The sequence below is a fragment of the Cygnus atratus genome, chromosome 7 (assembly GCF_013377495.2).
Source record: "Cygnus atratus isolate AKBS03 ecotype Queensland, Australia chromosome 7, CAtr_DNAZoo_HiC_assembly, whole genome shotgun sequence".
In the NCBI taxonomy this organism is placed as follows: Eukaryota; Metazoa; Chordata; class Aves; order Anseriformes; family Anatidae; genus Cygnus; species Cygnus atratus.
Window position 1 is genome coordinate 25,563,734 of NC_066368.1, and position 11,058 is coordinate 25,574,791.

Sequence of the window (11,058 nt, forward strand, 5' to 3'; positions counted from 1 at the left end):
GTACTTCTTTACCGAAAGGGTTATTAAGCATTGGAACGGGCTGCCCAGGGAGGTGGTGGAGTCACCATCCCTGGAGGTCTTTAAAAGACGTTTAGATGTAGAGCTTAGCGGTATGGTTTAGTGGAGTACTTAGTGTTAGGTCAGAGGTTGGACTCGATGATCTTGAGGTCTCTTCCAACCTAGAAATCTGTGTCTGTGTCTGAACAAACTTAAAAAGAACCCTGAACAGTCCAATGCAAAGCACGACCACATACTGAGAGTTACACTTCACAGAAGCCAACTCCATTGAAGTACAAAACTATTCTGCTTTGACTTGCAAACCTACATCCCCACTGGTGAGGCAGGATGAAAGTCCCTGGAAGAACGGGGCTCCAGAAGAGAGGAATCCCAAGCTGCACATCCCAGCCTCTTACAGAGCCACCGTCCTCACCGGGACCGGGTGTTCCCATGGCAAAACAGCATCTGCTGCTCACACAGCTGCAATTTCAGCTGTAGTTTCATTAGAGACTGCAGCAGAATGATGCTGACACTGACATGAATTGCTGTGAACAAATTCAAGTGAAAATAAAGAGACAATCTTTGTCCTCTCTTGTGCTTTTTAGCTCTTTCTGAGTGCTTCACTTCTCCCTCAGTTCTGGGGAGTATTTACAGGGGAAGGAGGAGATGTTAGGAGCTATGCTATCAGGTAACTCCATCAAGTTCACAAACAATTGGGTGAGGACTTGTTTTATGTTCTTACCTCATTCCAGTTCACTCAATACCTGCAGCAAAAATGGACAAACCTTAGCACTTGACAGAGAAGCACTCTGTCCTTTCAACATCAGCGTTCAGTAGGATGTTCTCCAGGTGAGATGCCTGGGTGACCCCAGGAAGGCCCCAGCCTGCATTCTGCAAGCCAGCCCCAGCCTCAGCTCACCTGGGAAGCTGCAGAGCTGGTTTTAGCATTCATAGGGAGTAACTTGCAGCCCTGCAGGGGAGATGCTGGACCAGCAGCAATTTCAGGCCTCTGAAGCTTAAAAAAACAAACGAAAAAATCTGAATTTTCTATTGTCTGCCTCTGCCTGATGGGAACCACAGAAAGGGAACCAGGCAGCTCAGCACATGGAAGAACTCTGGGAAGACAGAAACGAGCTGGTCACGACTAAGGAGAAGCAAGAAGCTACAGCAATGCGTCCTCCAGGGCTGACACCCCCAGCTTCTCTCTTCAAACGCCCTGGAGTGATGCTCCTCAAACCGAGCGCTGCCAACTGTATCATAGCTCATATCCGTCCTGCTCCTCTCCAGCACCCCGGGGCTGCCCAGGAAGGGGCATGGGGAGCATTTTGCCCCTCATTTGGTTAACAACAGACTGAACAAGCACCGGAGATGGGCCCTCAGGGGTGTTAGCATTGCCACTCAGGCCGCTCAGCTATCAGATCGTAGGACAAGAGGGTTAAAACTAGCCCCCCTACTTAACCCTCTGAGGGAGAGGAGAATTGCCATGATTTTCCCTCTACCCGCCGAGGGGAAGAATATAACAGCTGCCCCCCAGCCCTGGGAGAAGCGTGCAAACCAGACCCTGGCTCCAGGGCACAGGGGGAGAAAGCAAGTTTTTTGGGATTTACCTGGGAACAAATACAGCAGGGCGGTTTGCGATTCCTGATAAGCTTTTGGGACTGGAGTTTCCCCTTATTTGCTAAATCTTCCAGTGGCTGACATCAGTCAGGGTGTAGTCTATTTATAAAGCCAAGAAGTTCAACCCCCAGTGCGTTTCTCTAGAGCAAACCTCATTTGAACCGCAGGGAAAAGGAGCAAAACTAAGACCAGAGGAACACCACAGAGTCTTCTGGTGACCAGCAGGAGCCAGGAAGGTTCCTTGAGATACAGCAGTGAGGAGGCCTCCTGAATGCTCAAGGCTTGAAAAATAGAGTGCACCAGGGCCTGGAGCATGGCAAGACCCTCACACTAATTCCCAAGGATAATTCTTCACTGAAACATGACTTGGCAAAATTACCACTGCAGCACTGTGTGCCCCTTACTTCTCATTTACTGTTCAGCAAACAATGGGTTGTGGATTAAAGAGGAAAAAAGAAAAAAGAAAAAAAACACCTTAAAACTGTTAGCTGATTTTTCTCATGAGTCTGAAAACTCAGTCTTTACCCTTTTGGTGTACTGTGGACATAGATAAAGATACTGCAACCAGGTATCTGTGAAAATTCATCAAACAGTAATGTAGTTTGCAGACACTGCTACTGCTATGTGCTGCAGTAAAGGGATGTTTCCTAAGAACCACCTCGGACATTTCTTTGTTCCCTACATCCCAGCCACAAGTCACAGAGCACGAGGAACCCATGTGCGCCTTGAATTCTACTTTACTGCAAGTAACAGCTTGAGAGCAGATAGATTAAAACAAGAAATCTATATAAAATAAAGACTGCTAATGTGATACCAATAGCTTCATTTTTCAATATTGTCAACTCCTTTAAGAAAGGAAACCAAGAAAGCTTTGTCCCTTGGGTTTTAGTTGTCTAACTTGTCACTTGCTTTCCTGGAACAAGACACATACAAGGAATGGGAGAAAAGCCTTCCAGAGCAGAACACGGTCATTATCACGAGAGATGGAAGAAAAGACACAGTACATCAGTTTTTACCAGAAAATTACCTAAATAAAGACACTAAAATTGCAAATTAGTTTCAGAAGGGAGGGAGGGAGGGAAGGAGGGAAGGAATCCCTTCAACATCAAATGTTTGAAAAAGGGAAATTCACAAAGAAGCTTCTTCAAAGGCATTTGATAAAAGAAACAGTAAGAGAACTTCAACTTGTTAGAACCCCCTTTGGGTATTACTGCAGTGAGAGATAAAACATTAGGGGAAGTTGTGTAATTCATTTACTGAAATAATTTTCATTTGGATTCAGCCAGCCACCCTATGCATGAGAAAAGAGGTTACTGGGAAGCAAGAGGAGGAAAAACCAAATGAACTGAGGTCTCTAAATCACTTTCAGGAGACTAGCAAGTAACAACATATCAATAGTCACAAGTAAAATAAAACAACTATAGCAAGAGGGAATAACCTCCAACATATTTAGAAGTATGATGTCTTTTTAGATGGAGACCAGTAAGTAAAATGCTGGTCTTGCTTATAACACCCTACCTGGGTTAACAGTGAAGAGGTCAGTAGGCTACTCACAACCAGGAAAAACAAAGCTCTCGCTGGAGCAAGTGCAGGAAGTCACCAGAGTGCCCAGAGAAATGAGACTGCATGAAGAGATTGAAGAGTCAGAAAACAGGGCTGAGACAGAAAAGAGCTATTCTCTGCAAACTATTAGGAAAGCAGTGTAAATACTAGGAAAGGGGTGGGGGGGGGGGGGGGGGTGGGGGGGAATAAAAATCTGTGTGATTTAAGCTAAAGCCACTGTTAAGAGAAGCATGAACAGGTTGAGCTGGCCAAGGACAACACAGGCTAGGCACCGCAAATTTGCACATTGAAAATTTTGAAAGAGGTCATTCTTAAGTCTTCCAAACGGTGACAAAGTTCGGGCTTTGAGAAAGAATTCAAAACTGCTGTTTCATTTGGACTGCTACTTCTCTTCGACACAAAGCTTCTGTTACCTAATCAGATCCAGTTCTGCCTGAGGTAACATGTACTTCTAACTTTAAAATTCATCCCCTGACACAGAGGATTACCAAGCTACCCTCAGGGAAGCATAACAATAAACCTCTCAAAAAACGACAGCTATGAAAATTCCTACCTTTGGAAATCCGACTCAGCCAGGATTCATTTGCACTTCAAGTACCTGGTAGTTACTATGGGGCTGAACAGCTGCAAGTCTTCATTTCAGCATCTTCTACTTGGTCTTTGCCACGTTTCTGGTTTGGCTGCTGATGCTTACAATCCTTTAGTTTGGGGAAAGTGGTTCAGATCAAAAGGGTAATGCAGGCACCTGAGCTGACACGACACAAAAACTAGGCTGCCCATTCATCACTTATCGTGGTGTTTCTTGGTAATTACAACTTGCTGTCTCCTATAATCACCTTCAGTAGACAACAGTCCTAATTAACTACAACAAAACCACACGGAAAATTGCAAAATGTACAGAAGCTTCACTGGCCAAACCAATGGCTCAAGTAAAAAATGAGGAGCTGTGAGGCAGCGTTCGGTACCAAGAGCAGAAATTTAGTTAATGCAACTGCCACATTTCAGAGAATAATTCAGTGGCACCCTTGCAGTAAGAGCACTCAGTAATCCAGCAGCTGTATTTTCATGTATATTCAAAGCCCTTGATTGCAGCCTGGCCTCATTAGACTGAAAAGGTTACTAGCTTAATTAATTGAATATGAGCTAATTGCAGGTACTAAATAGCAATGATAAATAAATACAATTTTCACCAGTATGATCTTAAAAATACACTTTTTTTCCCCCCAGATTACTTTGTCATTGTTCCTACTGCCAGATATGATAGCATGTTCTCTGTGTATCCCCTGAATGCTAATGAATTAAACAAAAGGGGGAACTGAGACACTTACTGCTGCAATATGCTATCTTCTGCAAAACTCTTATCTAAATTTTTCCTGTGAATAATTACATACTTAAGATAGCAACCTGAATGTGCCCAAGTCTGATTTCTTCTTAGATCTTCCATCGATTTCACTTTTCCCTATTTTTAGAAAAGCTTTCAAAGACCCCTTTGGAGCTTCTTTTTGGTCAGCATTTCCAGAGGAATGAAGACTAAAAGCAGCTGCTGAGATCAGAGCATCGCCTCCACATTAGGTAACAAAATGCCTTCCCCACCAGGCAGCCACCGCCCCACCGAGCTGCGGCGCCCCACAGTGCTGAGCACCCTCCGCCTTTACCGGCTTCAGTGGCAGCACACTCTGTAGCTTTTTTTTTTCACATAAATCTTTGTGCTGATTCAATCCATAACATCCAGCTTCAGTGTTTTTTTCTAGGCATCATTCTTTGTCTGAAGACATTCATGGTGAATGAAACTGAATGAGTCTTCCACTGGTTATGAATGCACCTTCCAGCTGATTAGAGTATCACTCTCTGGACAGTCACCTCCTCCAAAAACACCACTATCTGCAACAAAACACCTAAACCAGCCTGGTTCCTATCACATTTTCCCTAAATGTTGATTGCCCATGTGCACAACTGCACTGCAACAACTCACCGGGTCACGACCAAGTGAGCTTCAAAGCAGACCGCTGGCAGGTGAGACATGGCTTGCCTCAGTGTCCATAGCGGGGAAAGGCTGCGGTGGTGATGCCCTGCTTGTTCCTTGCTTTCGCAGCAGCCCAGTTGCAGGATTTTTGCCCCCCAGGATTCACGCTGATGCTGCTAATCATGAAATGCCACAGGCAGAAGTCACCTGCCACGAGAGCATGGTTTGGCACTTCCAGTGGATAGTCTCCGATGGCAGCTGAGGACATGCTGCTCAATCAACCAGCAGCTCCACAAAGTGGAGAGGATCTCACCATCAGGATCACACAGGCAGGCAGCAAAGGAGACAAGCAACAGAGTCAGGAAGAAAGGAAATAAATTCAGTGGCACTGGAAGGCTGCCTGCTCCAGCCCCAGCTGCAGCCACTGCGGTCAGTTCTCACCTCCGTCCCTGCTGCTCCAGCACGGGGCACTCTTCCTCTGGAAAACCCCACTCTGGGCTGAAGGAAACTGCCTCAATTTTGTACTAAAATCCCACCGAGACAAAAGACTCCCTCCCCATCCCACCGCCGTGTTTTCCTCCCCCAGGATCAGCTCTTGCTATGTCTCAGGTTACACTTTCATGGAGCGAGGCCCCAGCAAAGGAGGCAACAGAGGCACCCCTGCAAGGGCAGCAGGCCTTGCTCCGCACAGAATTTGGGTTAAACACGCAGTTCGTTCCTGTTGTGCAAAGCTGCACAGTGCATCTTCTCATCTACTGTGGAAAATCCTTACCAGATAAGGTAAGAGCACTGCTCACTTTGGAATCTGTGCTCAGGGAGATTTTGTATCAGATTGAGAAGGATTCTGGTGTGTTGTTAACTTGCAGGTCACATTAGAATAGTCTTCAAACCGTCTTCACTAGAAAAAGTGCCTAAAATGGACTCATCTTCCTTTTCTTAAACTTCAAGCAAAGTATCCGAATTAATTAACTGCTCAGAATATCTGCACTGCCATCTCTTTCTTATCAACCCTACCTATTCTGAGCCCCTGCCACCCAAAGTCAACGCTATACAGTTTCTGCTTTTGTCAGTGGCTCAGTTATTATCCAGTGTATAATTCCCACAAGTCCCCCTTTGTGCTGCCCATCATTATATCCCAAATCACAAGACTGAAAATGCTGGCTACGCATTCCTTGCAAGCATATTACTGGATCCCATGCATAACCAGGGGATTTGTAGACATGCTGCCACCAATATGTCCCCCAGAACTAAGTGTCACCTATTTTTCCTCTCGTGAGTACAATGAAAAGATACTTCTTCCTTGCCCCCACTGCTCAACAACAACAGAGGTAATTAGCTTGATTTCAGGAAAGATGCTGCAGCAGAAAACCAAGTCCAATATTGGTAAGCAACTACTCGTTTTCATCCCTTTGGTCACATTATACAAGGCTTCTTTGTATTGGAGATAATGACAACTGTAAGTTTCTCTCTGTGGACAAATGATTTAAGGATACTCTCAACCTGTTTGGAAATCCTTCCCCAGGATTTTGCAACTTGTAACATGAATGTCTTCATTGATACCTTATGTTTGACATAATACACTTAACAAAAGTACATTTGCTTGAATAGCTCTTTGGTAAAACAAGGTATCAGGAGACCAGCTGGAGGCTTGGACTAAATGTGTGCACGTTTTATTAGCACACGGTGACAATTGCCTACTTCTGCTCTGACACTGCCTCTGCATGCATGCAGTGGTCTGTTTTACAGTACGTCAGGTTGGTCTAGGAGACAAGTCTTTTCTGAGACCAACAGCACAAAGTACTTTTATCTCCCACTGTTCATTTCTATGACATGACATGGCAGCAATTTCTGCTTTTATTTGTAAGTCTGCTGGCTACCATCCAGCCCTGCTAAAAAGAGATCAGAAATGAAGGCCAATTGCTCTCCAGCTGTTTCAGCCCTTGCATGACAAAACAGGGAGGTAACTGGATGACCCTCTGTCAGGAAGACCAAAAACCATTAAGTGAAATACAAGGGAAAAACCTAATGTGCACACAGACAAATCCTTTTGTATACCACTGAAAAAGTTGCAAGCAACTAATAAAGCAAACTACTACACTAAAAACAGTTGCCGAAACAGAGTGGGGAGAGTTCAGGCTGAGATTCTCTGTACTGCTTGTCCTCTCCACTCTTCCCTTCTCCCCAGTTTCTTCATGATGAAATGTGAGTGATTCAGCCAACAGGATCCTTTCATTTGTGCCCACAATAGACTGAGGGAAAATAATCAGATACGGAAGGGAAGATTATTATTTCTAAATAGAATAACATCACTGAGGTATTTTAACAATAGGGCAAAATAAAGCTCACATGCCTGAGGCTGTACGTGCTCTGTAAACAGTCTCAGTATAATGGTGAAGCACTGCATGAACTAGAGGAAAAACTCCAGCAGTTTAACCTCATAACCCAGCACCAAAAAAAGCAAATGGCCAACATGGAACAAAAAAATCCACTCAACACCACTACCTTACTCTGTCATTGTTGAGAAAAGAACACAGAGAACCAGACTGATAGAGGGCTAGATACAGTAGCTTGCAGGATTCCTGAATCACACCTGAAAAGATACCAGTTCTTACATTCACTGTATGGTAAATGACCTGAATCTTCATATCTGTTAGAATCTACTCGTTAAAGAGAACAACACTTGAAAAAACAGCAGATACAAGAAATCAGAAGTGGCATAGAACTGCAGAGTGTAGCAAGATTTCAAAGCAAATTCAGGTTATCAGGTAACTGGAAATTCAAAAGCAAATCTCCTAACCACAGCTGAAACACTGTGAAACGTACAACCTTCAGTGTTTGGTGTGTTCCAAAAATCTCAATTTGTGTTCCATATCATAATGTCCTGGTTATGGAGTGGATGAATAAAACATAGTTTTGCTTATTAAAAGTATGTTATATTACTATTAATGTTGTATTAATGTTAAATAAACTAATTAATTTCTAATGCGACACATCTAATGAGACACAATACACAGAAACATAAGTTTGTTGGGAAAACACTGGAAGTTTTCATAGCCAAGTAGAGGTATTTATTATTTATGCTGTTTTTATTGTTGTACTACATGGCAATATACAAGTTCCAGCTGAATTTCTATTTGAACCATTTCTGCTTTCTGGAAATGCATTGACCGTGCTACCTACACATTTTGCAATCTATCACTGGCCATGAGACTCAGTCACTAAAAATGAAATATTTTATATTTTTAAATATAAACTGCACTGAACAAATGCACTCAAGATTTTAAAACCTGACCTGGATACACAAAGATTACAAAAGCAAGAGAAAAAACACATTTTGTGTGCAGTCCTGATAAAATTATCAGTGAAAGTTAACTGTGATACATAAATCCAAACAGATACTCAACACAGTACATTATTCAGCAGAAAGATGGACTGAAAGCCATTATCTCTCCCAAAGCAGTTATTTCAGCCTGAACACTGAACATATATCATGTTCATGGACTCAGCTTTACCAAGTTACATTCTGAAGTGACTCAATTCTAAATGCTGGATCTGTGGAAACCCATGGTCACCAGACAGCATTCTAACTTCTGCTCCACAGGCCGAGTGAAAGGACGCAGGGAAAACCAAGCAACAACTGGGAAGTGATTCTGCAGCAGCGCCCTGGTGCTACAGCCATGATACATCAAGCACTGGTGAGTCAGTAAAACGTGTCTCTGTCATAGTAGAACATGCAGTGGTGCTGGATGCAGCTCCATTATCTCCCATGCAATACTCAGCTCTCCAGAAAGCTTTGGCAAAAACTCTCTATTTGTCTTTTTGCCACTGTTGCTATGTACCACTAAAGCTATGCACCTCTACCTTTTTTATTACCAGATCAAGCAAAGGAGCATTATTAGAGTCTACTCCAATGTAGATCATGTTGCATGCAGATGTATCACGCAGAACTTTCTTCCTATCCTTATTCACGGGCATTCACTGGTCTGAGTATCTTGCTGTAAAGGTTCAATTCATTAATTTCATCATCCGAGAGCAATATAAAAGGGGAAAAAAAAGTCTATAAACAGATTCAGTTCTATTTACTGGCTTGTAGCAGTGCTTTCTCTACAGAACAAGGCACTCCTACATTTGCTACTCTGCATAGAGCCTCTAAGATGATTTTAAAACTACAAACAAATTGTGTGCTTCAACACTGAGAGAGCCAGCAAGACCTTGCTTCAGCTGTTTTAGCTGCCTTTTGTCAGCAGGTGATACCCAGGGAAAGGCGTAACAGGGGAAAGCCCATGAGATGTGAAGTGTGGACATTAAATGCAAAAACACTGTTCATAAATTAAAACTGATAGAAGATTACTTCTCTAAACCCCCATTACTGATACTCTATTAGTTGTTTTTTTTTTTTTTTTAAGAACTGCTTGCATTCCTAGAATATTACTGAGATGCTTTAGCTAATGACCAGAAGTGATGCAACATATACAGAACTTTGTGCCATTTGATAAAGTGACTTTACATGCTGTGAAGTTGTCTGTTCTTCCTCAGATTATTTGTCCTTTGGGAGACTGGTCAAGCCCTGTGTAGGTTGTAAAATTTTTCCTTATTTTTTCCCCTTTATTTTTTAACCTTTCATTTTCCTTCCAACATAAATGCAGACTGTACATTGTATTTAAAACACTGGTACATCAAAGCAATACAGAGCAAGGTTACACTAATTCAAGCAATTATTTTTCTTAAATACTATAAAAATCTGTATCACTAGCAATTATGTCACAGGGCCACTCAACTCAAACACAAGATGAGGCCTGCTTTTGTGCCAACTGCTTTCATATCAGCTGTTTAAGGTTAAAAAAAAAAAAAAAAAGAAAAAACACGAAGAGATTCCAACAGAAGTTTCACAGTGAACCTACAAAGTTATCTTGTATTCTAAAATTGATCTCTTGCACGTTCACACGTACAGCTGAAAATTCCTCATGAAAAAAGTTATTTCAAAGTCAGTCCTTTCCTTAATATTTTAAATGGTGCTCGACACATACTAGCTGTCAGTCTGTACAAATGTAAAGGTGAAAAATATAATTTGATTACAAAAAAATTTCACTTTACACCATCTGTATACCACAGACGATGCTTTTCATAGGATTCATTTATGACCATCCTCACTCACTCTAATGAGATGTTACCTCTTAATTCATAACACATGCATTTTCTGTGTACTTGTACGGAATAAGTAGTATTTTTATTTTATCTCCTACTTTAGCGTGAACAGTTAAGGTATTACACAGTGACTCAACTGCGATGAATGAGAGGGAAATTTATGCATGTTATTTTAATGAAGAGACTTCACTTGTCTGGCTTCAAAAGAGCCAAGGAAAGAAATGATAAAAGCACCACCTCTTAGACTCTTTTGAGCATCAAGTCAGACATTTTAAGGTGTTTCTCAATAAAGCCACGTGAGCTTTCACGTAGGTTATTCATACATATTATGGCACTTGGACTCTCCTAACAGGTATTTAGTTACCTAGGACATCTAGGCTAAAAAAAAAAGTCTGCTAAAATTAACCATTTCTGTAAGACAAGATTCCTTTCCCAACCTTCAAAACCCTTAATTTTCCTGGAAGTTGCACCAAAATACCATTGTTCATGCTTCATCTCATGTAAGTAAGTTGTCTTTGACAAATGATATCACATTAAGTTTTAAGCTTAGATCTCTGGTTATCTGTGAACACAAAGGAAAGGCAGTCTTCACCTCTTTCAACAAAAATTGTCCTGCTCCTTCATAATTATAACATGGAATATTGATACTTGTGTATCTATTACTTTGTTGGACTAGAGTATTTGAAGTAATTACACATACTAGGAAAGAAGTCCAAATTTAATTAAAGGTGACTTACAATGGTAGCATTTTGTCCATGTAAGGCATTATTCTG